We start from the raw sequence: 27,047 nt of genomic DNA, 5'->3' as shown, positions 1-27,047 counted from the left end.
TCACTTCCAGATACCAAAATCTGTATTAGTTTTCTATTGTTGCCATAACAAATAACCACAAATCTATTGGTTTAAAACAGCACAAATGTATTATTTTACAGTCCTGTAGATAGGAAGTCTGACACTCACTGAGTTAAAATCTGCAGGGCTGTTTTCCTTTCTGGAGGCTCTAGAGCGAGAATCTGTTTTCTGCTCACTCAGATTGTTGGCAGAATTCAATTCCTTGTGTTTGTAGGACTAAGGTCCCCATTTGCTTCTTGGCTGTAACACGAGGTTGTTCCAAGCTTCTAGAGACCACTGCACTTCTTGGTGCATAGCCCCATTTCTCTACAAAGCCTGCAAAATCAGTTTGTCACATCACATCTAACTTCCATAGCTTTTGATATGGTAAGTTGCCATAGTCACTCATTTCCAAAGGGTCTATAATCTCATTATTTTTCTTTCTTTTTATTCCCAGAGTCACTTAGAAGCCTGTTTTAAAATTACCAACTCGTTGGACTTGGGGCTAGTGTGTGTGTGCTTGTTTGTGTGTGTGTGTATTGCAATATGGTCGGAGAATGTAACATTTATGGTTTCAACTTTGGGAATTTGGTTGAGATTGTCTTTGTGACCTAATACATGACCAATTTTTGTAAAAGTTCCGCAGACATTTGAGAAAAACATGTATTTTCTGTTTATTTGGTATAAAGTTCTATATATCTATAAGATTTAGTTTGTAACTGTGTTAACCAAATTCTCTATATCCTCATTTATTTTCATTGCCTTGATCTGCCATTTTTTAGAGAGATGTACTAAAGTGTACATTCTATTTTGGATTGTGAATTATTCTACAATTTTCTGGGAGAGAAAAAGCACTATATAGACCTAAATCATGTTGTATATAACCAATGATCCTGAATAGAAATATAACTAATTAAAACTGGAGAAATCTGTTTACATAGTATCACAAAAGCATCCTAATGAGTTTTTGCCATTTCTTCTTCTTGCATTTAATGCACTAACCCCACTGGTACCCCACCACTAAGTTTGTTCTTTAATTCTCACCAATTTTCTTGAACGTGGAGAATTTTTTGCTTCCCAGGATCTACAGTCTAGAAAGTTTGAAAGAATAAGGCAATTCAAGAAACTGGTGAAGCATGCCGAGAGGAATTTGGGGTTTTATAACCAATTTAGTCCCCAAATCTCAAGGGAGGAGAGTTGGGAGACAGGGCAGTTTCCAGGAGTCAGGTCTCTGGTCTGCTTGCAGCATTTTTAATATGGAATAGACTTTCTCTTTATTTGCATTTTGTAAAATTAGAGTTTGGAAAGTAGCTCAGTACTGACTTGATGAATTAGTTTTGTGAGTTTGTTTTTATTTTAAATCTTTTAGCTTAGTCTAGTGACCACCATCATGAAGAACTATGGCATATAACTGTCTTAGTGTAACATCCCAAATACTGCCTTAAAAGAAATTGAGAATTTTTTTTTTAAATCACATAATCCCTGTCTTAAATGCAGCACACTCTACATTCCGATGTGAAGACCTATCGAGGGTACACTCAGAAAGAATTGCTCCCATTTTTTTTCAAGATTTATGTGTTTCCATTGTAAAACTGCTTTTTCATAACTTTATCTTAAGGACCTTAAGTGTCCTGTAGTTAAATATGCTTAGTTGGGAGAGTTAAGAAAATGTAAAACCTATTTAAGAACTACTCTTTGCTAACTTACTTTTTAGGAAAGTAAATTCAACAGGGTTCTATGCAATAATGGGCCAGTGAAGATTTACTGTCTTAGTCATTTCGAGGGCTGAACCTCTTGGTTTTCTATGCCTTACTAAACTAGTTACTCTGCTGAACTATGAATTAACAAAATAAAAACCATCAGCAGCATAAAAAGAAAGCTGCTGCAATATCCTCTTATCAGAAAAAAGAGAAAAGGCATAAAATCTTCGGCTTTAGGAACAAATAGTAAATCATTTATGCAAGAGAGATTTGGGAGAAGAAATGTGGCATCCAGACAAATAAATAAAATACTGACAGTGCAGTATTAAAATGAATTTAGCTAGCATTTAACCAAAGAGTGAAAATAGCCTGGTTTTAGCCTCAGGCTGGTTGAAGAGCACAAACTTCTTAGGCTGCATATGCTGACCTGCAGGCAGAATTTTTCTGTCAGTTCACACTTCACAGGCTTTCCCAAGAAACATGTTGTCAAATTTTAGATATGCCAAGATCTTGGTTCAAGATCATGGGGATACACATGTCTTCACAGGAAGATATATAAAAGGTTAGAGTCAAAGTTTAATGTAAAGGATGAGATTTATCTGTCCATGTCCCTTCTTGTCAGTTGCTCATTGGTTCCCAAGTTATAAAATGCCCTTTCTTCCTTTTCCTTTGTCTCAGCTACAACCCTTTAGACTCCACAAGAGCTCAAGTCTAAACCTTCAACTTCGCTTGACAAGCCTACCAGGTCCCCCTGACCTCGCCAGCTTGAAGGAGTCTTTCTTCCTGCTTTTGAATTTTTGTACCAATTAGTACCCGTTCATTTGCCAAATAGCCACGTGCTGACTTGTGACCTTTTCCTTTACTGCTTTTTCAGCAGTTCTTTACTTCTTTCCTGTTATTGAACTTTCAACATTTATTTTTAATCATTTATATTAGTTTTTAAGTTCATTGAAGTCAGAGTCCATGTGTTTTTCTTATTTGAATAAGAGGGAAAGGAAAGGGGTCAAAAAAGTGGTAACCTCTACTTGAATTGGGGCTCTCAGCTATTGCAAACACGTGAAGCCAAAGAAATATACCCATTTTTAATGACAATGTACAGAACTCAGCCAGGCTGCATGGGATTGTGTGGTTAATATTTATTACTATTATCTTAGAGATAACCTCCAGTGGTTTACTAGTCACATCCTGTCAGATACACCTTGTGGGGGAAGCTGAGGAAGGTGAGTTAAAAAGGGTAAGAGAAAGAAAGGTAGACTAGAGAGGCCCAGTGAGGAGCAGGGCCTGAAGCAGTTGCAGGGATGGATTCAGGGCCAGGGTAAGGGCTCTAGGCAAACATCAAAGATAAGAATGGGGACGAAGTCTACTCCCTGCACAGTGATGCATGCCTGGATCAACTTAAAGAGCCAGAGACAAAGCAGATATATCTGAGCCACAGAACAAGTTCAGGGCTTCAAACAAGCTGTCTCTCCACATCTACAGAGCTTTTATGCTTTAGTTGAAAATAATCTGTTCCAGAACATATGGATCTCTCAGTTCAGGTACCATTTAGGCTGATAGGAGAAGTCTCTTTTGCTCCTTTTGTTCTTTAGGTATTTTCTGGCATCCTTGCACTTCCTTGGGACCCTGGAATGGTCCTATCTTATTCCCATCAACTCCACCTTCCACACCATGTCTTTTATTCATATGCTCAGCCTTATCTAAATGCTCTTTCCTGTCTCCTCTGTATTCGGGCTGCCAATACAATTTCCGTACTGCAGAGAACTGCATTCTCAGGCGCAAGTTGCACTGTGAGGCTCCCAGTTTCTGGTTGTCTTAGCGAGTGTTTGCAATATCACTGCCTGTAGTGGCAATAAAGCCCTATTCACAGAAGATGCTATGTCAGACTTCTACACTGACTTCTATTATTCCAATCCTTTGGGCCATTCTAAAGAGCTTTATCTGTTCCTTCCACTTTCCCTAGCATTAGCCATGTGCCCATTTCTCCTGGCTATTTTAGTAGAGTGTACCTGTTTGGTCTGCTTGCACAGGAATTAGGAAGTCCTGTTGATGGTAGCTTACAGGGTTACTCGGGGTCTGTACAGACTTGCTATTTCTCAGCTTATTTATGCAATTTATTTGTCTACATTCTCTTACCTCTGTATCTCTTAAATCCATCTTAATGCAATACAGCCCTTAGTGCCAAACCAATTTTTTCTAATACATGTTTTCCCTAAAGCCCCAATACCTTCATTCCTTTGTTCTGATTTATTGCTGCTGCCTAACCACAGCTACGAGGCAGAAAAAATAATAATAATAAAAATTTGAAAATCCTAGTAACAAGCACGTCAGGATTAACATACTAGGTCTATGTTAAACCACCCAACAATGAACTAACTCATCTTTAATTTATTAGCTTGATTTTGATATAAATTCTGAATGAAAAGTAAAAGGTTGTGTAGATTAATAATATTAAAGTTGCAAAACAAACCCCTGAAAAATAAGAAATGTTAAGCAAAGGGAGCTGTGCCATCTTTAATTCATTGTTCTGTTCCCAGGCAGTTCCACGCATGCAGGATGCAGGCTCACAGCAGCGTTTTTTAAAAGACTCTGCAGTACCAGAACCATCAATGCAACGTATAAACAGCACAGCATATTACTCCAAACTTTAGGGTCTAACTCACATGTATTCTGTGTGATATTGTCATGAGAAATATTTCATGATGACCTTTCATTAAGTATCACTTGCTTCTCTAAGTTCTATCAGATAGGTCTATCATTCTAGAGGCAAAAATTGTAGGTCAAGTACTAGATAAATCCCTAAGTGGCCTAAGGAAGGTATTACCCAGCATTCATAGTATTCAACCTGCAGCCAGGGATTAAACACTGTGGAGCTGAGGAATCTAAATCAACAATCTCAGAATGAAAAGAGCATCAGTGTCAAATGACTTGGGCTTTCTCAAAGCTTTTAATATTCAGTAAAATCTTGTTTATTTTCTGTTCATCCTGTTGGAACTGACAAGAAAGAGTGAAATTGGCATGTTAATTCTACAAACACTAGAAAAGTTTTATAAACAACTTAGTTAATAATTAGCTGAAACATTCTCCCTTTAATATTTACATCAGCAGGTCTCAACAGAACATACTGCTGTGTTGAAAGCAACCTAATACCAATCATAGTAAAAATATGAAAGTTTGTAAATGATTGACTTTTAAAAATAAATCAGAGAAGACTTAAGGTTATCCCAATAATATCATGGTCACACATTTGCATTTTAATATGCTTTCTTGAGAGAAAAAGCAAGGGTGGGGTTACAGAGATGAAGCCAGGAACTGCACATGGGGCTGTGTTGCTCATGCCAACACCGTTCTTGTATTTCACAGAAAAAAACAGAGAAACTACTGCCTTACATGGTCAATTTTCTTAACCCTTTTCTCATACAGAGGTAGAACTAAACCTTGCTCACTTGCCTTTTTTTTTTAATTGAAGTATAGTTGATTTACAATGTAGTGTTAGTTTCTGGTATACAGCAAACTGATTGTTATACATATATATATACACATATTATTTTTCATATTCTTTTCATTATGGTTTATTAGAGGATACTGAATATAGTTCCCTATGCTATACAGTAGGACCTTGTTGTTTATCTATTTTATATATAGGAGCTTGTATCTGTTAATTCCAAACTCCTAATTTATCACTCCTCTACTCCTTTCCTCTTTGGTAAACATAAGTTTGTTTTCTATGTCTGAGAGTCTGTTTCTGTTTCATGAATAAGTTCATTTGTGTCATATTTTAGATTCCACATATAACTGATGTCATATGGCATTTGTCTTTCTCTTTCTGACTTCACTTAGTATGATAATCTCTAGGTCCATCCATGTTGCTGCAAATGGCATTATTTCATTCTCTTTTTGTGGCTGAGTAGTATTCCATTGTGTGTATGTACCACATCTTCTTTATCCATTCAACTGCCGATGCCCTTGCCTTTCTAATTATAGCTGATGGTTAGAATTAATTATGTTTTACTTGCTGTCTAAACCTATATGTAGCAAAGAATGTGGGCCTTGGAGATTTACCTACCACTAGTGTATTATTGAACATTTCAGTGAAATGAGGAAACGTGGTAGGAAAGAGGAATATAATCTGGAGAAACAGTGGAGCCTCAAAGTGTGACACCACCTTGGTGAGGTCACCTCAGGCCAGTCTTAATCTTGCAGGTTGAGAAAGAACTTTGCTAGGACTCTGATGTTTGTCAGACTGAGACAACTGATTGGGACTGTCCAAACTGTCAAGGGACTGCTGTACAATATTATTCACTTATGGACGTTATACACGTGTTTATGGTGGGAATATTCTTTTCCAATTACCAAAGTTACTTCCTTCCTGATCTCATAATACCCCAAGAATTGAATATGTGATTTTAAGGTTAGCTGGTAGGCATGGAATCAGAGAAAAAAGTGGAGGAAGGTCTAAGAATATCCTCCAGGCCATGAAGAGGTTTGAAGAATTATCCTTCACCCACAATAGAGAATACCTTTCTAGTCACCAGACTGAGTGAGTTCCCAGGGGAGGCACACCCTCCTCTGAAGAGCACTGGACAGACACTGCCAATTGCTGACTCTCTGGATTTCCTTTCTCTGTGCTCTAAGCTTCCTGAGACCTTTCTACTCAGACAGTTGGTTCAGTTTCAGTATATTTCTGCAACGCTTAGGGTTCTGTGGTTACACAAAATAGAAACTGACTTCCACTAACTTGAGCACAAGAGTGGAATTTATTGGAAAGAGCTGAGAACTTTTACCCAGTTGAATGAAAAACTGAAGTCCTAAGTCTCTAAAAGGATCCATGCAGCTGCTCTCAGAATGCTTACCTCTTGGTGGGAGGAAAGGAAACAGACAGTTAAATAAAAAGAAGCAATAAATTATGTAACTTTACTATAGAAATACACTCAGATTAATAAGGATTACCAAGGAGGGAATGGTCAATTGTCCCTGGCAAGGGTTAGGAATAAAGTTCAAGGTAAGGAAAGACTGCATAGGGGAGGCGATATTTGAACTAACTCTTAAAAGATGAGTAGGTGTTTGCCTGGTACTCAAAGAAAGAAAGGGCACTCGAGGCACAGAGACACAGAAGTGTGACAGAGTATGGCATATCTGAAGAAGTGAATGTCATTCCACTTACCTTCAACATGGAGTGGCGCTTGGTATGGTGGAGTTTAGTGAGAAAAGCTGGACAGGGAGCAGAAGACTAACCATGAAGAATCATGTTGCAATAAACTGATCATAGAAGACTACTATCACATTCAAAAATAAGTTTTATGTGTAAAACTCCTACACACTAGAAACTAAAAAAAATTTTTCAGTACTCATGGGATTATTTTTCAAAGCTCAACAGTTTTCTTCCTTCTTCTCTTGGGAATCACTGATTCTCTCCTCACCAATAACTCACCACCAACCATGCCCTCCACACACACACACACACACACACACACACACACACACACACACAAATCTGCATGATATTTCATGCCCATTGGAGTTGTTTTTGAAAGTTTAGGATGTGGGCAACCTTACAATGTAATCCCATCAAGACAGACTAGACTTCTTCTCTTTGAGAACGATTCTCTGAAAATCCTGCCCTGGTAATAGCAGATTTTGCCAATAATAAGTTGAGCAATTTCTAAGAGATCTTTTTGCTAGGTAATAAAATATATTGAACCTATTTTTCTAATCCATACTGGCCTACAGATATGTTCAAACTGGTTAGTCCAGCTGTGGGTAGAGAGGGCAACTCATAGAGCCCAAGCTGAGTATCAGACTATGCTGACCTCTTTTTCCATCATCCTCAAGGATATCTTAATGCAACATGTGGTGGGTCCAGACATAAATAAACCTTGGAGGGAAGAATTGTGAAGGATTTTGTCCATTCTAGACACAAGAGTTTTGACCATAATAATTAATTAGTATGCATTCAACTCACGGACTGAATAACTAAAACCTGAGAGAGCCCTTTTATTTTGGAATTTATAAAGGCAACCAATGGATTTGATGAGAAAACTGAATCCTCATTCTGAAATGAGAATTTTAATATTAAAATAGTCTATCATATATAACTGAATACAGTAAAGTATCCCTTTTTCACTGACTAAGGAAGTGAGGAAACCCCTAATTAGTGTGGCCCAAGAACTGTTCTGTTTCTTCTAGGTTTTAGAAATCCTCTTGCCTCAGCTTCCTAGGTTGGGATTCCACTTCTCTTTCAGGGCCCTTATTTCTAATGGCAGGCTTAGAGGCTTTGCATATGCATTCCTCAAAGGGCAGTTTTTACCAGTAGTTTTCTATAGAAGACTTTGTTTTCTTTCAAAATGCTCTGCAAAGCACTATTTACAATAGCCAGGACATGGAAGTAACCTAAGTGTCCATCGACAGATGAATGGATAAAGAAGATGTGGCACATATATACAATGGAATATTACTCAGCCATAAAAAGAAATGAAATTAAGTTATTTGTAGTGAGGTGGATGGACCTAGAGGCCGTCATACAGAGTGAAGTAAGTCAGAAAGAGAAAAACAAATACCATATGCTAACACATATATATGGAATCTTTAAAAAGTGGTTCTGGTGAACCTAGGGGCAGGACAGGAATAAAGATGCAGACGTAGAGAATGGACTTGAGGATACGGGGAGGGGGAAGGGTAAACTGGGATGAAGTGAGAGAGTAGCAATGACATATATACACTACCAAATGTAAAATAGATATCTAGTGGGGAACAGCTGCATAGCACAGGGAGATTAGCTCGGTGCTTTGTGTCCACCTAGAGGGGTGGGATAGGGAGGGTGGGAGGGAGGCTGAAGAGGGAGGGGATATGGGGACATATGTATACGTATAGCTGATTCACTTTGTTATACAGCAGAAACTAACACAGTATTGTAAAGCAATTATACTCAAGTAAAGATGTTAAAAAAAATTTTTTTTAATGCTCTGCAAAATGCTGGCTGACCACTTTAGTTAGCAGAAATGGCTATGTTGCTGCAGTTGTCTGTCTGTCTGTCTCTCTAACCTGAGTGTTCTAGGGCCACATTGTATCTCTCCCAGTCACTTTCTGTGATGTGGAAAAAGGGAAAGCGAGGATTGGTTTTGGTTATGTTTTGACACCATCAGTACCCTTACCTTCTTTTTTCCACATCCCTCCCCCCAAATAAGTAGCAGCTCATAGCACTTTCCAATAGGATGTAACATTAATAATTCTGCCAGTAAAGAAGATCCAGAAATAAAACCTAACTTACTATTTCCAATTTTGTACAAGATCACAATTAAAATCTCTGAGAAGCAGGGATTTTTAAGAAGACCCTAAGATTATTTTTAAATTTTGATTCTCCATACCATCTCAGATTCTTATTACCAGAGAACATTTCAACTATGGCAGATGGCATATTCCAAAGATGGTTGCAACAATATCTCCCAACCCACATGCTCTTCTACAATGTGACATTGCTAGCTTCCCATCAAGAGGTTACTACTTCTCTACCCCCTTGAATCTGGGAAGTCCCATGATTGCTTTGGCAATAGAATATAGTGGAAGTGATGTTGTGCCAGTTCTGGGCTTAGCCATTAACTGGCCTGGCACTTTCAATTCCTGCTTCTTAGAAGCCAGCTGCTATGTAAGAAGTGGGATTACCTAAGAAGCCACCCTATGAGAATCCCAAACCACACTGAAAGACCCTGGAGGATGAGATGCCATGTGGAGACAGAGAGAAGCCAAGGAACACTGAAACTCGATGTGGGAGTGAAGGCATGATCTTGGGCATCCAGCCCAGCAGAGCCTTCAGAGGCCTTTGTGACTGTAACTGCATGAGAGTCCCCGAAAAAGAACTTCCTGGATGAGCCTTGTCAACCCACAGAACTATGAGAGATAAAAAAGTTTTGTTTTGGGCCACTGGGTTCTGGGATAGTTTGTTAAGCAGTGATAGATAGCTGGAACCCAACCTCTAGTGACCATAGTAGGGTGTGAGGGCAACCCTTCTTCCCAAACTTTAAATGGCGGAGTTCTGGGTTTATCTATTTTACGTTTGGGGATTCTTCATGAGACATTATTTAGAAAAGAGTGGCCCCACCTCTTTAAAAAGTTTGTCTATGACTCCCATGGGTAATTGAGAGTTGGCTAAATAAATGTGAACCACCCTTGAGGACCATAAAAAACACTGTGACATCAAATCTCCCCTGATCAGATTCCTTTAGACACAAATATACTTAGGCCACTCCAGATGGTTGTGTATTTATGTCTGATTTCTAAAGCCCTTGATATAAAGGATTCCAATTCTGGTTTCTAACGGTGCTCACTGTTGGGAAATTCTTTTTTACTCAGAGACTCTATAGATTGTGGACTCTGCCCTATTCCTACAGCTGCCTTGTTTGAGTTCAGGAAAAGGAGCTCATGGCGTCTGTCTTAGTGATATGGACTGTAGCTCTTGGAAGAGAGCAAAAACCCCTTTACTTGGTGCCACTGTCCTGTGTTAGGCACAAGATGATGACAACATCATCTTACTAAGGGCATTCATTTTCATTAGAAATGGCTTCTTCATAAAACCTGCACATCCTCTGGCCCCAAGCTTTGCTTAAAACATTTGAAGTGACCTTGCCAATCAAAATAATTTTTCCTTCAACACTTAGCAAAGCTATATGTAGAAAGATTTCCTTAAAGACTTTCAGCATGCTCAGCTAAGAGCAGTGTTTTTAGTCTTCTGCACTAGTGTGCTGTTTCCTTTTATCATTCAGACCATCTGTGATGAAGTCTACTTTGTTAACTCGGAAAACCTCAATTTCTGTAAGACTTTAAGATGAAGCATTAACATATTTTTATGGATATGCTACCATTATGGTTTTGGAGACTTCTCATTTCTGTTATTAAAAAGAAAAAAGCTGCCATCTAAGCTTCTCTTAAGAAACATTTTTACATTTATAATCTTTAAAGATGCTCATGGAAAGAAGTGCTTTGAACTCTTTTCAGTAAGATTTAGCTCAGCCTAAAGCTTAACAATAATGTAATTTGAGTGAGAGGGTCTGATCCTACCTGTCAGAGATGCTGCAGAAAGATACATAAAGCACAGCCAGAATCTCATCTGAAACCAGTTTAAAGATTCATGTGGCTAAGAGTCATTCCTGTGTGATCTGGTTCCTTAATACCATAGTACACACTGAATATTGGGATTCCAGAGCTGGAGTGCACCTTAAAACTCATTTTATCAAACCCCTTTATGCCACAGATGAGTAAAGTAAGGCCATGCATTCTGACTGGGAAGCATACTTTCTTTCCACTATCCTCTTGCTAGTCAAAGTGTGCTTCCTAGAACCAGCAGCACCACCTGGGAGCTTGTTAGAAATGCAGGATCTCAGGCATCACACCAGGCCGATTGCATCAGAAACTCCATTCTTACATGATCTCCAAATGGTTATAAGCACACTGAAGTTTGAGAAGCTCTGCTCCATACCACATTTTTTCCCCAGAGAAGGACAAGCCTTTGGAATCAGCTCGTTCCAGATTCAAAAATCCAGATTTTTCACTAATTAACAAAGTGGCCTTGAGCAAATCACTTAACCTCTCTGGTCCTCAGTTTCCTCAATAGTTACATGGGGGTAATAATAGCTATAGTGGAAAGTCACTGTGGCGTTTAAATGGAAATAATGTTTGTATAGTTTCTAGTCAAGTGCAGGCAGTAGACCCTCAATAAATAGAAAACTTCTACTACTACTGCTGTTGCTACTGCTGCTGTTACTATTACTACTGCTGTTGCTACTGCTGCTGTTACTATTGCTACTGCTGTTAAAACCGCTGCAACTGAAAGGTCCTGAGCGCTGCAACTAAGACCCGATGCAGCCAAATAAGTAAATAAATAATTTTTTTTTAAGTTTTAAAAAAAAAAACGCTGCTGCTGCTCCTCCTACTACTATGGCTACTACTGCTGCTACTACTATTACCACTACTGCTACCACTATTTCTGTGCTGCTGCTATTACACCAATACTGCTTTTCTTGCTGCTGCTGCTACCACTGTGGCCACTACTGCTACTACTACTGCTACTGCTACTACTGTTGCTGTGCTGCTACTACTGCTGCTGCTACGGCTAATACTGATACTACTACTGCTGCCCCTCTTTCTCCTATTAGTGCTGCTGCCACTACTGCTACTGCCATTGCTCCAACTACTACTACTGCTGTTCCTGCTGCTACTACTGTTGCTCCTGCAGCTATTACTACTGCTGCTGCTGCTTCTATCACTACCATCATCACCATGGTTATTATAACTCAGAGAGGCAAAGTAACCTGCCATACACTGACAAGTGACCAAAGTGAAACTGTAGCCCAGGTCTCCTGACTGTTATTCCAGGGCAGCTTTCCTGGACCTCATAATTTGCCTTCTCTTTTAAGTACAGCGAAATGCTAGCATCAACATTCTTGTATAAGACAACTTCAGTTCTTGGAGTAGAATATAGAAAAAGGAGACCACTTTTTTCAAGTTTCCATTTAAACCTCCTGGAACAATAAAGTCAATTTGATCAATTCTGTATCTTTTCAAACTGTCATAGCTTCAGCTCAGTTTGAGTTTCTTCTAGGTGACAGCTTCTGTTTCCTTCAACTATGGAATACTGCCTTTCTCTAATTTTGCTTCCAAAAGATTTTCCAAAGAAAGTTTTACTGGATCGGATAGTACATTTGTTTTCTTAGAAAACGGGATATGTGTTAAACTACAGGGAGATCTTGATTTTTTAAAAATGAATTTTTTATTTGTGTATTTCGGTCTTAGTCCTTTCAGCATGCAGTCCTACACTAAAGCATACCCCCTCTCCAGATATGTAACCCCACTTTGAATAGTTGTAAAGGAAGGAAAAAAACCTTCATTGTATGAAAATAAGATTTTGCCATTTTGCAAACTGAAATAGATGTTGATTTCTTTCTTTGAGGTCCCAGGATGACTTTTTTTTTTTTTTTTTTTTTTGGCGGTACGCGGGCCTCTCACTGTTGTGGCCTCTCCCGTTGCGGAGCACAGGCTCCGGACGCGCAGGCTCAGCGGCCATGGCTCACGGGCCCAGCCGCTCTGCGGCATGTGGGATCTTCCCGGACCCGGGCACGAACCCGTGTCCCCTGCATCGGCAGGCAGACTCTCAACCACTGCGCCACCAGGGAAGCCCCCAGGATGACTTTTGATCCCTGTTCTTAGAACCGAGGGCATGTGACTAAATTTGAGAACATCAGCTAAAATGTTAACCTCTTAGCCTCAGATACACTAGATTCCAAAAAGTTATAAATCCTCTGAATGGCGGAATAGCATATTTGTGTGGGAAAGCATTCAATTATCCCAAAACAAGATCTGTAAAAGCACTTTGCAGCCGTTGATACCTAACAGATATTCCTCTTTCACTTAACTAAGGAAGTATAAACAGGAGAACAGGATCATACAACAGGACCAGTTTTAGGTTGGCCCACTGTAGAAGATAATGTAATTCCACAATTTTTAAGAAATTACAGGGCATATATACATGTACCTTAACTATATTTGCTTTTTATTTGTCAAAAATAGATAAATAATTTGAAAAATGAAATGAAATGATGCATCTCATTCTATTATGTAAGCGAAAAGGCACTGGGTTTTCCATCTCCAAGAGGCTGAGACTCCTTGGCTGCTGCTAGAATGAGTGGGTACTGGGATAGGTTTTCCAGCTTGAGGGCTGCATCTTAGCACTTGCTCAGTTTAACAAGCACTGTGCCTTGTGCTTTTAACAAACACTTAAGCATTTGTAGGGATCCAAATGAATCAGAAGCTCCAGTATGTATTTTTTCAAAGCACTCCCCCAACACACACAAAAAGGCTAAATTCACAAATCAGCTCAGTGAAGGAGCCTTAAGCGTGGCTCTGACTTACAAGCCATAGACATAAATAAGAAGTCTAACATTTCCTGAGAGGGGACACAGGTACACAAATACACTGTGCTGTGCTAAATTCCAAAGGCAATGTTTCCCAGAGTCTTAAGAAAGAGGTCCTTTAAAATTCTTTATCTATCTGTCTGTCTATCTATCTATCTATCTATCTGTCTATCTTCTAAGGACTTAACGTTAACCAAACACAGTTTCTAAGCACTTTACAAATATTAACCCACTTAATGTCTTTAATAATCTTTACCAGATAGGTTACTCTTATCCTCATTTTACAGATGAGGAGATAGTGTCAGAGAAGATTTAAGTAACTTGTCTAAGACTACACAGCAAATAAATGACAGGACTGGAACTCAGGTAGTTTGACTCCAAAGTCTATGCTATTACTGTGCTACATCATGAGGTTGTTGTGTTGCAATTTTCTTTACACTTAGCTCGTAGATAAATATTTTACTTGCGGTACTAATGAAACCAAGATGGTGAGTTCTATACTTAAATGTGCCAATAATTGAGGCTCTGCATATATGATATATAATCTATAGTCTGTATTTTTAATTTCAAAGTCTTTAATTCTTAGCTAGCTTTTTCAATTCATAAGACTATGATAATTTTTCCTTTTAGGGCCATGTGTTATTATAAACTACAAATATAAAAAAGCAAACTAAGCATTTTCTTCAAAAACATTCTGAGGTGGCAATACAAGGGACCAGGTACAAATGCCCAGAGCTTACTAGAGACTTGTATAAAAGAATTTTATTTTATTTTATTTTTCATTATTATTATTATTTTTTATGGAAAGGCATTTTATTTTAAATATAGCTGTGTGTACATGGAAAAGAGAATTTTAAATGAGACTGGAAATGAGTCATTTGCCTGTTGAACACCTTGATGCTTTCTTTCCATGCTGCTATTGGCATGAAAATCTGCCCCTCAAGTCAGACTTTATTATAGGCAGGAAAAGTTTCCAATACCCAACCACAAACCGAGGAATCAAAATCTCCCCATATATATAAAAAACAAAAACCCCTCCCTAATCTGTAACCAGAATGCTTCCGGGCCCTGGAACCACCCATTGTGCCTTGGCCACTCCAGCACAGACACAGGAGTGTTGCCATGGCGGCAGGGACCCAACTGTGTGGGCTGGTTTCAATAACCAGCAGCTGCTCACTTCATAAAAAGCAGGATGACAGCCCAGTTCTGAATGAGTGTTCTTCTCTGGGCTTAGACCTGACCTGAATATTGTTTTCTCATTGAATTTCCTTTTATTTATTCATTTTTAGAGATCAACTTTCCTTGAACTTTCCCTCATTCGTGTTGCACTTGGCAGGACTATAGAACCTTTCTTTCCTTCCGTAGAAAATGTGTTTTTTTCCTTAACAGTTCCTGAGGTTTTCCCTGTGCCTTCCTTATCACACCACCACCACCACATTTACACACACACACACACACACACACACGTGCACACATACACCTTTGCCTCATTATATAAAGACCCCAAACAAATCCACTGAGTTTATTTACTCCAAGAAGTATTAAGGCCCAGGGAGCCCAAAAAACCCTCCATGTTGGGTGACTCACCCAACACCAAGTACATTTCATTTGCCCTGTGAAAATTTGGAGCTGGAATGGAAAAATGACCATCTACTCACATTATTCTGGCCATGTTCAGAGAATCTATGTTTTAATCCTAAACACATTCTCAATTCACAGTTGATTCAAAATCTGTTTTTTTCCTCTTTGTTTACATATAGGCAAAATGGGAAGAATATAAAAATGTAAAGACTACTAATACGATTTCTGACCCCCTGTCATAGGGATTGCAGAGAAAACTATTCTTGATGCAAGATAAGAGCTGTACTATATTTGAGATGAACTTTGCCCTCTCCAGCTCTTAAGGAGTTTGGAATAATTTTGAAATGAGCCTTGTGCTGCTGTTGAAATTTTTTTTATAAACTTGAAACAATTTGTTTACAAGTTTTTACTAAAGACTGTCACAGAAAAATGTTTGTGGACATGGTATCTAACAGGCTGACAGAACCCAGAACTTGCTTGGTATTCAGAGGAGAGCTCACCCACCATTATCCTGCACAGTGTATAATTACTTGCATGTTGGGAGCCAAAAAAGGGAATGCAATCCTGTGAGTGTGTGTTTATACTGAAGAGTTTGAGAAGCAAAACAATTCAGCAAACATTCTTCATCCCCAGCATCTGGGAATAATTAATTTGCTTGCTATGGTTTATAGCATGAAGTTGATAAAGTTGTCTAAAGTGTGGAGGCCATTTGCCTTAGTTAAAGCTTTCTACTTTGGGGTTTTACATTGTGGCTAATTTTAGTAAATCTTTTTATTTTTAATCCTAAAATGCTGTGACAAGAACCTTCTGCTTATGGTTTCTTGATCATTTTCTTTTCGGTCTTATTCCCACTGTGTTCAGGAAGCTGGCACTTACATTCCTCTCCCCTCTTCCTTGCAGTGTGATGCTGCAGGGGCACAGACCTCTCAGGAGTGAGGCCCTGGAAAATGTGGTGTTGTTTTCAGTAAATACTTATTTGAGCTCTGAAGAGTTCCTCTGGAATACAGAATGTATCTTTGTTTGATTCTATCAATTTTAGGCCAGGACACTGGAGATTGTCGTGTGAAGCTCTCAATCTATTATATATGGAAAGTATTGTGACAAGTTCTGATAGTTTATGTTAGGTGCAACATTCCCTTAATTGTGACTTTTAGGAAGAAATCACTATATATAATATATATATACTATATTGCATATATATGTGTATATATATATACACACATGCATATATAGTATAGTGCATATATATGTATGTATGTATACATATGCATACATATATGGTGTTCTCTCTATCCAATCCAACAACTCAACATGTTACAGAGGGCTTATCAGTCCCTGGGGATTTTCCTCCAATTTCTCCCTAAGGCATGCTAGAATGAAACACAACAGTTACTCTGACCTGAGTTTAATTCGGGATTTCAGAATAAGAGCAAATGTTTTATTTTTGTTGGCTGAGTGCTCCAAGTGTTTAACAGTGCTAAAAGTTTTCTGTAGCACTTTTGAAAGCTCATATTTCACAACACCTAGCTATTTTCTTTTGAATCCTGGTGAGAAACAAACTGAGGAACTCCCCAAATAGAGCCAGGTTTTTATCCCCACCTTGCTTTTCTCAGGGTTTATCTCCACACTTTGACAACTGTTTCAAATCTCTTGTGCCCTATATTTCAGGTCTCTTTAGGCTAAATATATGTCGTTGCCCTTCATTGTCAAAACTTCTAGAAGGATTTTTTATGAGGGGCTTGTACTCACTAAGAGTAACCAGCCTGAGGTCCAATTCTCAGGCTGGCACACTCACTGCCCCAGAGCCAGAAGATGCTTGCTCAGAGGAGCTGCTTTTGTTCTTCTGCCTCTACACTCCCAGGCTCTGTAAAGTGTGACATCTCCCTGTTCCCTCCTTCAGGGCTTAGAAGCAGGGACTGGACCTGACATCAGTGACTAAATACTCACGTCATAGCTCTTAAAAGCCAATGTATGGTCCAGTGACTGGATTGGTACTGGTTGGTCATGAGCTTTCCCAGATCTGTTTTCTGATACAAAAAAAAAAAAAATTGGCTTCATCAATACAGAAAACTTCCCTGTCATGTTTACCCCTGTACTTCATCATATAGAAAAATTCCTGGTGCATATCACTTAATAAATATTTGGCCAATGAATGAACAAAAGGATGCATGAATGAGTTGAGTTTTTCCTGAAGCTGAATACATTCATTTTCAGAACAAAAATTTCTGATATTATGTCCTTTTTACCTTTTGGCCCTTATAATGTTTATTTTGTAATAATTATTACATAAGGTAAAAGTGTTATTAGAGAGATTTTAGGCAAAAGGGAACTATTAAGCAAACTGAGGTCAGTTCCCAAAATTCCTACACTGGTCCAGAAAATTCAAAATTTGGAAATCACTGGCCCAAAGCATGTTCTTTCTTGCTGTTGCCTTGTTTCTAGTGATGTTATCCTTTTCTTCATAAAATTTGCCTCAGAAGCGGTGATAAAAGTGAATAATAAAAGTGAATTTTTATGAACCAAAGTGAAAAACACCATTCAGATTCAGAAACACCAACATTGTTGAGCATACCCCTTGTTCCAGGCCCTGTGCTATGGGCATTCACACACTATCCTGCTTAAGTCCTGACAGGTGTGCATTATTGTTTCACTTTTTACAGGTGAGGTGAAAAGTGAGCTAGATTTTGGGTGGTCCACATCCTCTCACAGAAAAAAAAGACCTAGAGGACTGAGGAGGTCTAAGAGAGGTTAATGGAAGATGTAGGAATGAACCGAGACTTGCCGGTCAAGGGTGATTTGGTTGGGAAGAGAATGACTTAGTGATAACAGTAAAGATGAGGAGGAATAATAAGCACCATGTAGTTTGGAACAGAGTCCAGACTGATCTGAGTGGAAAGCAAGCGGCAGATAGGAAGACTGTGGATGCACAGATGATTGGACAAGATCATCGTTTCACAAGTCATGACACTTCAAGACAGTATGTTCTAAAGCTTGCTAACTTCTCAGATTCCTGAAAGAAATATTTGTCTCTTTGTTTACTTGACTGTTTTTGGCTTCTCATCATATTGCTTGGGAAGATGATTGTGCTTTTAAGTGCTGGGTATGTTTCCTATAAGAAATATTCTTTGCATCCCTGCTGCTGAGTGTGCAATGTATTCTTAGTTTTCTATAAGAGCCCAGACTATTGAGTTAGAAGTTTCCAAAAGGAGCAGAAGCCCAGCCTATTATAAATTTCCAGCTCCAGAAATGCATCCTTAAGCTTGGTGTGAAAATTATATGACATTATTATTATTATAAAGTCCTGCTTTTTCTATTGGTGATAGCCTATGGATCTCAGGATATGTCCACCATTTTTAACTCTGAGGCATTTCATTTGAAGAGTGAAAACTTGATAAACTTGGCAACATGTGTATATATGAAGCACCTAGTTCAATGCTATGTGGCAGGTGTTCAGTAAATTGTAGCTATAGTTGATTCTCATTATTTGTGGATTCCATATTTGCAAATTTGCCTACTTGATGAAATTTACTTGTAACTCCAAAATCAATACAGCACTTTCATGGTCATTGTGGATACGGACAGAGCAGTGAAAAATTTGAGTCCTCTGGCAGGCACTTTCCCAGTTGAGGAGGAACAAGGCAATGCTCTGCCTTACTGTGTCAAGTTCTCATACTGTAAACAAATGTCTTTTTGGTGGTCTACTTAGTGGTCTTTTTTCAAAAAGGCTTTTTGGGTGATTTCATTGTTTAAAATGATTCCCAAGTGTATTGCTGAAGTGTTTTCCAGTCTTCCTAAGCACAAGAAGCAACTTATAGAACAAAATATGTGTGTTAGGTAAGCTTTGTTCAGGCTTAAGTTAGTGTTGCTGGTCAAGAGTTCAATGTTAATGAATCCATATTATATTAAATAAGGAAATAAGGTATCTTTAAACAGAAACAGGTAAAACAAGGTTATGCATTGATTGGTTGATGAAAATGTGACCACAGGCTTTCAGGAAACCTAACCCTGCATTTTTCCTAGGAGCAATGGTTCCATACTTGCTAATGTGTTCCCAGCAACTTTGTAGAACGTAACTACCAGAAATGGCAAGAAACTACTGCATTTATTATAGCAGTCATTCAAGAAGGTCAAACTGTGTGGTTGCTGCCTAAGCCCAATCTATTAAGAGTGTCAATGATTTTATAACTTTATATCAGATACCACCTTCTTTCCTCTGCTTCGACCTTCCCAAGATTCTCAAAGTAGTGTCTCTTCATGGTGCCCATTCAGTGCAATGTTTCTTCGGTTCTTGAGCCAATCTTGTCTAGGGCAGAAAGTTAACAATCCCTGCCCCAGGTCCACCATTTGTTATGTTTGGCATGAAGTCAGACCCTCACCCCCTACTCCTGCCAGACCTGGATGCCCACTAGAGTGACTGATCTCTCAGACTGAATACTTGTGTCTACCTCACAGCCCATCATCCTGGAATCCTGTGTCCACGGATGAACCCTGAGGGTTCACATTACCACTGAATCTCATTACCTCAGTGTTTCTTATAACTAAGCGTCTACCATGTTACAGGCATCCACCTAGTCAAGTTTTTACTCTCAAGGGGAGGGAGACCCATCAAGAGATGCAATATAATGTAGTCAATGATTTGTAGATGTAGATGATGCTGTGGGGGTACAGAGGAGGGATGTTAAATCCAACAGGAAGGCTTCCCAGAAAATGTAGTATTAGAACCTAGTCTCAAAGAGTAAGGAATTGGCCAGGCAAAGAAAAGGATGAAGGGTGTATAAAGATGTCTCAGATAAATGAAACAGCATAAGCAAAGGCATGGACACATGAAAAAGCATGGATTATTCTGGAAATCACAAACATTTAAATATTGCTGGTTATAACATGTAAGGGGACAAGAGATGGGAAATGAGGCTGGCTAGGGAGGCAATCTGTCATATCATACTCTCTGTCATGTCAGTGACGGGGAGCCAATGAAACAGAGTAACCCAAAACACATGGTTGGATTTGAGTTACACGAAGACCACTCTGGTGTCTGTTGGAAGGATGAGTCTGAGGGTTGCCAAACTGGAAGCAAGGAGACAAGTTTTAAGCTTTTCCAATAGTTCTGGTAGGAAATGTTGAGGTCCTGAGCTAGAGCAGCAGAGGGACTAGAGGGGAGAGGAATATGAGATGGTAAAATCAGTGGGCCTTAGTGATTGTATTAGGATAAGCTGGATAATGCTACAGTTAACAAATGATCCCCACAGCTCAGTGACTTACTGCAAAAGTTTGTCAGTCGTGCAGCATCTTCTGCAGATTCAAGCATCTCACCAAAGCAGCCACCCTCCTGAGATGCCTCGGTTAGATAGGCTTCTTTGATTTGGTGACTCACCATCTCAACAGAAGACCTCTGCATTCACAACAGGACAAGAGCTATTTCAGGCAAAGAGAATTGAGAGTTTTTCACTACTTTAGCCCAGAAATAATATGTGAATTTTCATTCACATTTCACTGGACCAAACTAGTTGTACGGCTGCACTTAACTGGAATTGGGATGGTAAGTGTAGTCTCTCATATGCCCAGAAAAGAAGAATTTGATATTGGTAATCACGGGTGGTGTCCACCACAGCCCAAGGTCTATTCCATGGTGGAACAGAGATGAGATAGCCACTACAGTGATATATGAACATGGTAGATGGAGACGTGAAAGGAGTTTATGATTTCCTTCAGGTTTCTAGCTTGAGAAAATGGAGGTTGATGGTGCCAGTGAGACAGGGAAGACTGGAGGAGCAGCATGTTTGAGGGAAAAATAACGGTTTTTGGACACATGAAACATCCCTAGGGTAAGCATTATATCCAGAGATAAGAAGCAAAAGGTAGAGTGGGGTGTTAGTGTTGAGCAAAGCTGAAAGCAGTTAGAATGTTTGAATAGATTAGAAGAAGCAGTGACTGAGTCACAGTCACGAGTGGAAGGTGAATAGATAAATTACCAGGAGAAGGTATCTGGGGAAGAAATATAGGCTGGTACTCAAGGCTTTCAGCATTGGACACACATTTGCCTGATGCTGTAAGATGTTTTTTTGTTTTGTTTTGTTTGTTTCTTTCATAATTGAGATTTTATTGGTTGTTTTGAGGATCAGTACACAGACATTTCAATTTGTACACAATTCTCAACATATGTACCAAAAACCTTAAAAATCATGTAGTTGTGATTCTTTTCTGAACAGTTATTCCAGTGACTTTCCAGCTTAAAATCTGGGGGCAAATTTTCCTTCACAGGATATCAAGTACCAATATCGTCAAATATTGATATGCTGTTACATCGTAAGTCCCACTAATTCACAATTTAATATCACATACACTACATACGCAAATTGTCAATCGTTGACAGCACATTAACAGTTACTAGAAGAACTGGACTACCACGACCAAAGATGTTACAGAGTGCACAAAATTCTGCCCAGGAGAGCCAAGATCAAGGGGTGAGTGGTTTGCTTTAGGAAACAATTCTACCAAAAACAACGTGGGAAGAGAAGTAATTTAAAGTGTTTAAGACATTAAATGCACAACTGACTCCAAACTGCCATTTAGTATGCTTTGTATTATAGGATATAAAAGCTACCCTCCATCTGTGGAATGTTAAGCTGACACCCAAGGCAATCAAAGCCTCCCATATTCAATATCCCACTATTTTCTGGTTGTACCAAAAAATAAACAACCAGCAAATGATTTCACCTCTGAAAAAAAAAGCATTTACACTTAAAAAATGGGATGAGGTGGGATTCCTTCCTTTTTAAAAATGTTTCTAGAGCTACTAAAAAACCTGCATTTACAAAAGAGTTGATAAAAATATTCCTCTGGATTGTACAAGAGGGGAAACAGGGACCACTGATAGGACCAGGTGTGTGATTTTACTCAGACTTGGCTTCTTTCTCTCCTGCTTCATCAGAAGCTGGGCTCTCCTCATTTTTAGTTTCGCCATTTTCTGCAGGTGAGTCTTCTTTAGTCTCTTGGTTAGCCACTTCAGCCTGCTTTCCCTTTGCTCCCCTTTTCCCTTTTGTTTGCACTTTTTTGTTGGAATATTTATCCTTTCCTGGCGCCTTTTTTGGCTTCGTTTCCACTTTTGGAGGAGCCGGTTTAGCTGACAACCTCGCCGATCTCCTCTTGGGCTCCTCCTTCGCCGCCCCCTCGGCGGAGCTCACCTTCCTCTTGTGCATCGTGGCGGCGGGGCGGGCGCGTGCCGGGTGCCTGCGGGCCACGGCGCGCCGAGGGCCTTCGCGAAGCTGGGCTGCCTGGCCTCTGCCGCTCCTGCCGCCGCCTGAGCTGCTGGGACCCGCGGCGGGGGCGGTGGGAGAACCGGATGGAACCGGATTGGGAGCCCGCCTCCTCCTCCCCCGCGCGTCCCCCAGCCGCGGGCTCCCCCTCCCCGTCGTCCGGGCCGCCCCCGCCCATTGGCTGCTGGGCCCACCGCCTGTAAGATGTTTTAAAGAAGTCGTTAAATGCCTGATATGGCTCTGAACCTTAGCTAGTGACTAGGGCCCTGGTTTTCCATCTCTCTTTAGCCATCCATCCTTCCCTGGACCTGGATCCTGCTCTAATAAATGAGCCTTCTAGAGCTTGGCCACATGTAGGCAGACTTCTATTCCCTTACCTCCTGTCTAATCATACCTTGGAATATCTCCTACCTGGCACCAACAAAGGCCATAACCATAACAGAGCTGGCTACATCCTTTAGAGTCTGCCTTTGACCCTTGTCCCTGATCCAAACTCTCACGTAGGACAGTGTCTCCAAACCCCATCCTGTGTCCCTCTCACAGGCCATTGCCTGGCCCTTGCTCACTAGCCTACCTGCCAATTCGGAAAGCTGTGGTCCCAGCTTGCCTTAGGCCATGCCCTTAAGAATTCAAGAAGGTCAATAAAGCAATAGTCTTACATGTGTTTCCCAGAAAATATTTACTACCAATAAAGATTGAAGTTTCTCTGAGATTCATGGAGTGAGAGGTGGATGACATTATGCAAGAACCAGCCTGGAAGCATTAAGGCAATCAGTGGAGAGGTACATTTGCTCCCATCTGGACATGGGATTCTATGTCCAGAGTGCATGGCTGATATTAAAGAGAACCAAGCCCCGGGAAGAAAGAACTGTCAGGAAGCCCACAGAGACTACAGGAAATAGGTCAGAGCTGCCATCCTCATCTCCACTGTGCCAGGTGGAGACTGAAAATCCAAGATCAAGTCTGTGAAAGGACACAACAGATCCATTGTAACTGTAGGCATCAAGATTCGGGACCTGGGGAAGTGGAGCCGTGCCATGGCTTCAGGAACACCAAGGTCAGGGGCAGCTTGCAGAACCACATTGTTCCAGGAGTTCCTCTCTGAACAAGGCAGGGACTAAGTCTTGCCTTCCTGACCTGGCTTTCAGAAAAGCTGGCAGAAGGAAAGTGAAAGGCAGAGAAGCCTGCTAGGGACCTGGGGCAGGGCAGACCTTCTCCAACACAGGTTAAACTTTGAGACCCAGGCATAAGGGGATCAGGTAGGCAGTCTGGCTGCCCCAGGAGCCCCTCAAGGGCAAGCCTACCTGACAGAATCCTTAAAGCTTCTGAGCTTCTCTTTGACCTCCAACAACAGCTTCTTCCAAGCTCCCATAGGAAGCTGGATGAGAGCAGCAGCTACTCTGGTCCAATATATCAGTGTGTTCCGGGAGATGGGAGGGTGGGGGTGGGGGGGAGGGGGGGGAGGAGGCAGCTTTCTCCTGACTGGAACTGACTGGAAACTCACTGAAAAAACTGGGATACGGGTAGGGTGTGGACAAGAGCTAAGACCAGGCCTGTGATAACCGCCAAAGATGACAGACACTCTGTTACTTGTTTTAAAAGATGTATAGGGCTTCCCTGGTGGCGCAGTGGTTGAGAGTCCGCCTGCCGATGCAAGGGACACAGGTTTGTGCCCCGTTCCGGGAAGATCCCACATGCCGTGGAGCAGCTGGGCCCGTGACCCACGGCTGCTGAGCCTGCGCGTCCGGAGCCTGTGCTCCGCAACAGGAGAGGCCACAATAGTGAGAGGCCTGGATACCGCAAAAAAAAAAAAAAGAAAAAAAGATGTATGTATCTACCAATCATCCCAAGGGTACTCAAGTTCACACTATTGCTTAATGCAATTAAAAAGAAGTAACAAATATGAAAACACACTGTATACTGTGCCACTGAATATATGCAGGGTACTGAGACTGTTTAAAAGCTAGGCATGTAAAAATAGGCTTTATAGCTATGCTAAGTGTTTTATATACACTATTTTATTCAATCCTCCTCACAACCATAAGAGGTAGGTAGTAGTATTATTTGCATTTTATAGTGGGAAAAGCCAAGCCCACAGAGTAGCTAACCCAGGTCACGCAGCTAACTGGTAAGTGGCAGTCTGCAGTCCAGCCCACGTCTGTGTTGATCCCAAAGACAGTGCTTCCTCCAGAGACCGAAAACATTGCCATGTCTTTGTTTTGAACATCTGGCTAAGCTGCCTCTTCACTCACTGTCTGCAGAGGTTAGTCCTGCAACACTGGCTCTAGTCTCTGCTGTTACCCAGAGAGCAGCCTCTGGGGGCTCTTGAGGAAGGCCTCGTTGGTGGAGGAGAGCTCCCTCCCCTGCCCCAGGCCCACAACCACGGCTCTGGGTCTTATCTGGCAGCCCTCACATTCCTGCTAAGCACCTCAAGCAGGACACATTCCTGACTGGGTGGAGGGAAAAATTCCTGGCATTCTTCAGCCCCTGTCCTCCCAGGCACTGGGATGGAGGGAAAAAAACCTACATTTCTGATGCTTGGAATCACTCTGAATTAAGTCCTGCTCTCCAAGCCTTGAGAAGGGGGAAAAAAGAGGGAGGGGGAGATTCAGGACCACTGAGAGATTTACTTCTCCTTATAACATGTCTCAGGATTGTGGAATCAGGAATTCGTACTCCTTCTCAATAGTGTCTTCCGTCTGTGAGATCCTCGCGTTTGACCTTCATGCTGGACAGACAGTCTGTATTGTTTGTCATTCTTATACATCATAGCATTCTAATATCATAGTTTGTAAAAAGAACAATCTAGATGCTTGCATGAATATTACCTCTCTGCAACAATAACACGTATTACTTTTATAAATGTATTTATACTTTACCATGCTTTATCACTTACATTATTCCATTTGATCTTCACAAGAAATCTATGAGGTTGGTATTATTATTTCCATTTTGTAGAGGAGAAATCTAAGCTGAGAAGTGAGGTAACTCACCTGCTGTCAAACAGCTGCCAAGGCAGAGGTGGCCTGTGAGCAGGTCTTCTGACTCCCCTTCACCATGTTTCACTCAAGGCCTCCCATTATGACATCACAGATACTGCAAGGGGGTAACAGGGAGTCTGTCCAGTTACTGGGTAACATCTGATTCTCCTTCCCAGAGAGGGACTCTAGTGAGAGACTAGGGGTTTGGAGGTCCAGGCCAGGGAGCACTGGAGTGCTGGCCAGGGCACAAGGTCGGGATGTGCCTGTAGCGGCAAAGGATGAAACAGGACTAGTGATCCAGCATCTTGAGAAGCTGAGTCAAAAAGCCAAGCCAACCACCTAAGCAGTGATGAATTTCAAGGTATGGACCATAGCCAACTGGTAGGCCACAAGCATCCTCCTGATGTCCCACAGATTAATCCCAAAATACATGTCTTTTCTTTGGATCTTACTAGCAAATGGCTCTTGATGCCCTAGATTTTCAATGTGTGTGTGTGTGTGTGTGTGTGTGTGTGTGTGTGTGTATGTGTGTGTGCATGTATATATGTGTCTAAAAGCTACTAATAACTGCTAGGTTGTTAAGAGTTAGTAGTATTTGGTATTCATAAATAAAATTTTAGCACATAACTAGAGTTTACTGAGGTGACTACTTAGTATTCACCTGGTTGTCAGGCAACACTTGGCAATATTTGCAAAGCTCCCCCTATCAACATGCATGGACAGATTGTTGAAGTATCCTCAATAGTCAGGAAGACTGCTTTCCTATTAATATCAGTTCTGTATTGTTGTACTTTTCAATGGTTACTATTCCTGCTTTTTTTTTTTTTTTTTTGTGGTACGCGGGCCTCTCACTGCTGGGGCCTCTCCCGTTGCGGAGCACAGGCTCCGGACGTGCAGGCTCAGCGGCCATGGCTCACGGCCGCTCCACGGCACGTGGGATCCTCCTGGACCGGGGCACGAACCCGTGTCCCCTGCATCGGCAGGCGGACTCTCAACCACTGCGCCACCAGGGAAGCCCTATTCCTGCTTTTTAATTATAAATTACCCTTCGTTTACCTCCATCATCATCTATTTTGTTTGACATGGATTGTTTGATTAACCCTACAATAAGATAGTGATATCTACATAGGTCAACTCAATTTGTGACCTATAATTTTTTATAACAAAACATTAAAACAAATATGGATTGTGATACATATAAAAACCATCCATACCAGTATTGCTAAAGCAGATATTCACATGACTTGCACAAAATGTGCTTGCACAGCAACAGTGCATCGTTATCAGGGAATTCTTTGAAAAGCAGGCAAGACTATAATATGTGGGTCTTGGAACATTTTGCCCCACCCAACTGAGCCTGAGTCAAAGAAGTCTGAGAATCACTGGGCAGAGAGGGAGACCTTGGGTTTATCTTAGTGGGATAGAAAGAACTATAGAGACCAGAAGAGGGTGAACACATGAAGGAAGCCTGGGAGACAGAAATTGGAGAGATTTCTGGTACTGAAGAAATGATGCCTGCAATATCTTATCAGATACCTATGGCCTCAAGCATGGATCAAGAAAGAGCAGTTCAAAGTGATCATGTCCTATTGGTGCCCTATAGAGCAGTCTGGTTCAAGTATTGTGCAAATGTGC

At 40.7% G+C, this 27,047-nt stretch overlaps 1 protein-coding gene and 1 pseudogene across 1 annotated transcript in view; one reads left to right on the top strand and one right to left on the bottom strand.

The window, feature by feature from the left end:
* EHBP1 (EH domain binding protein 1) overlaps positions 1-27,047 on the top strand; it is a 460,296-nt gene that overhangs the window by 60,578 nt on the left and 372,671 nt on the right. The gene's annotated exons all lie outside the window — the stretch shown is intronic.
* On the bottom strand, positions 21,340-22,982 carry LOC115803586 (non-histone chromosomal protein HMG-14 pseudogene; annotated as a pseudogene).

This window comes from Delphinapterus leucas, chromosome 13 (genome assembly GCF_059928025.1).
Source record: "Delphinapterus leucas isolate spDelLeu-1000000601 "Yukka" chromosome 13, BTC_Dleu_Yukka2, whole genome shotgun sequence".
Classification (NCBI taxonomy): domain Eukaryota; kingdom Metazoa; phylum Chordata; class Mammalia; order Artiodactyla; family Monodontidae; genus Delphinapterus; species Delphinapterus leucas.
Note: the sequence above shows the minus strand (reverse complement) of the source record. Positions and strands in the feature narration are given on the sequence as shown.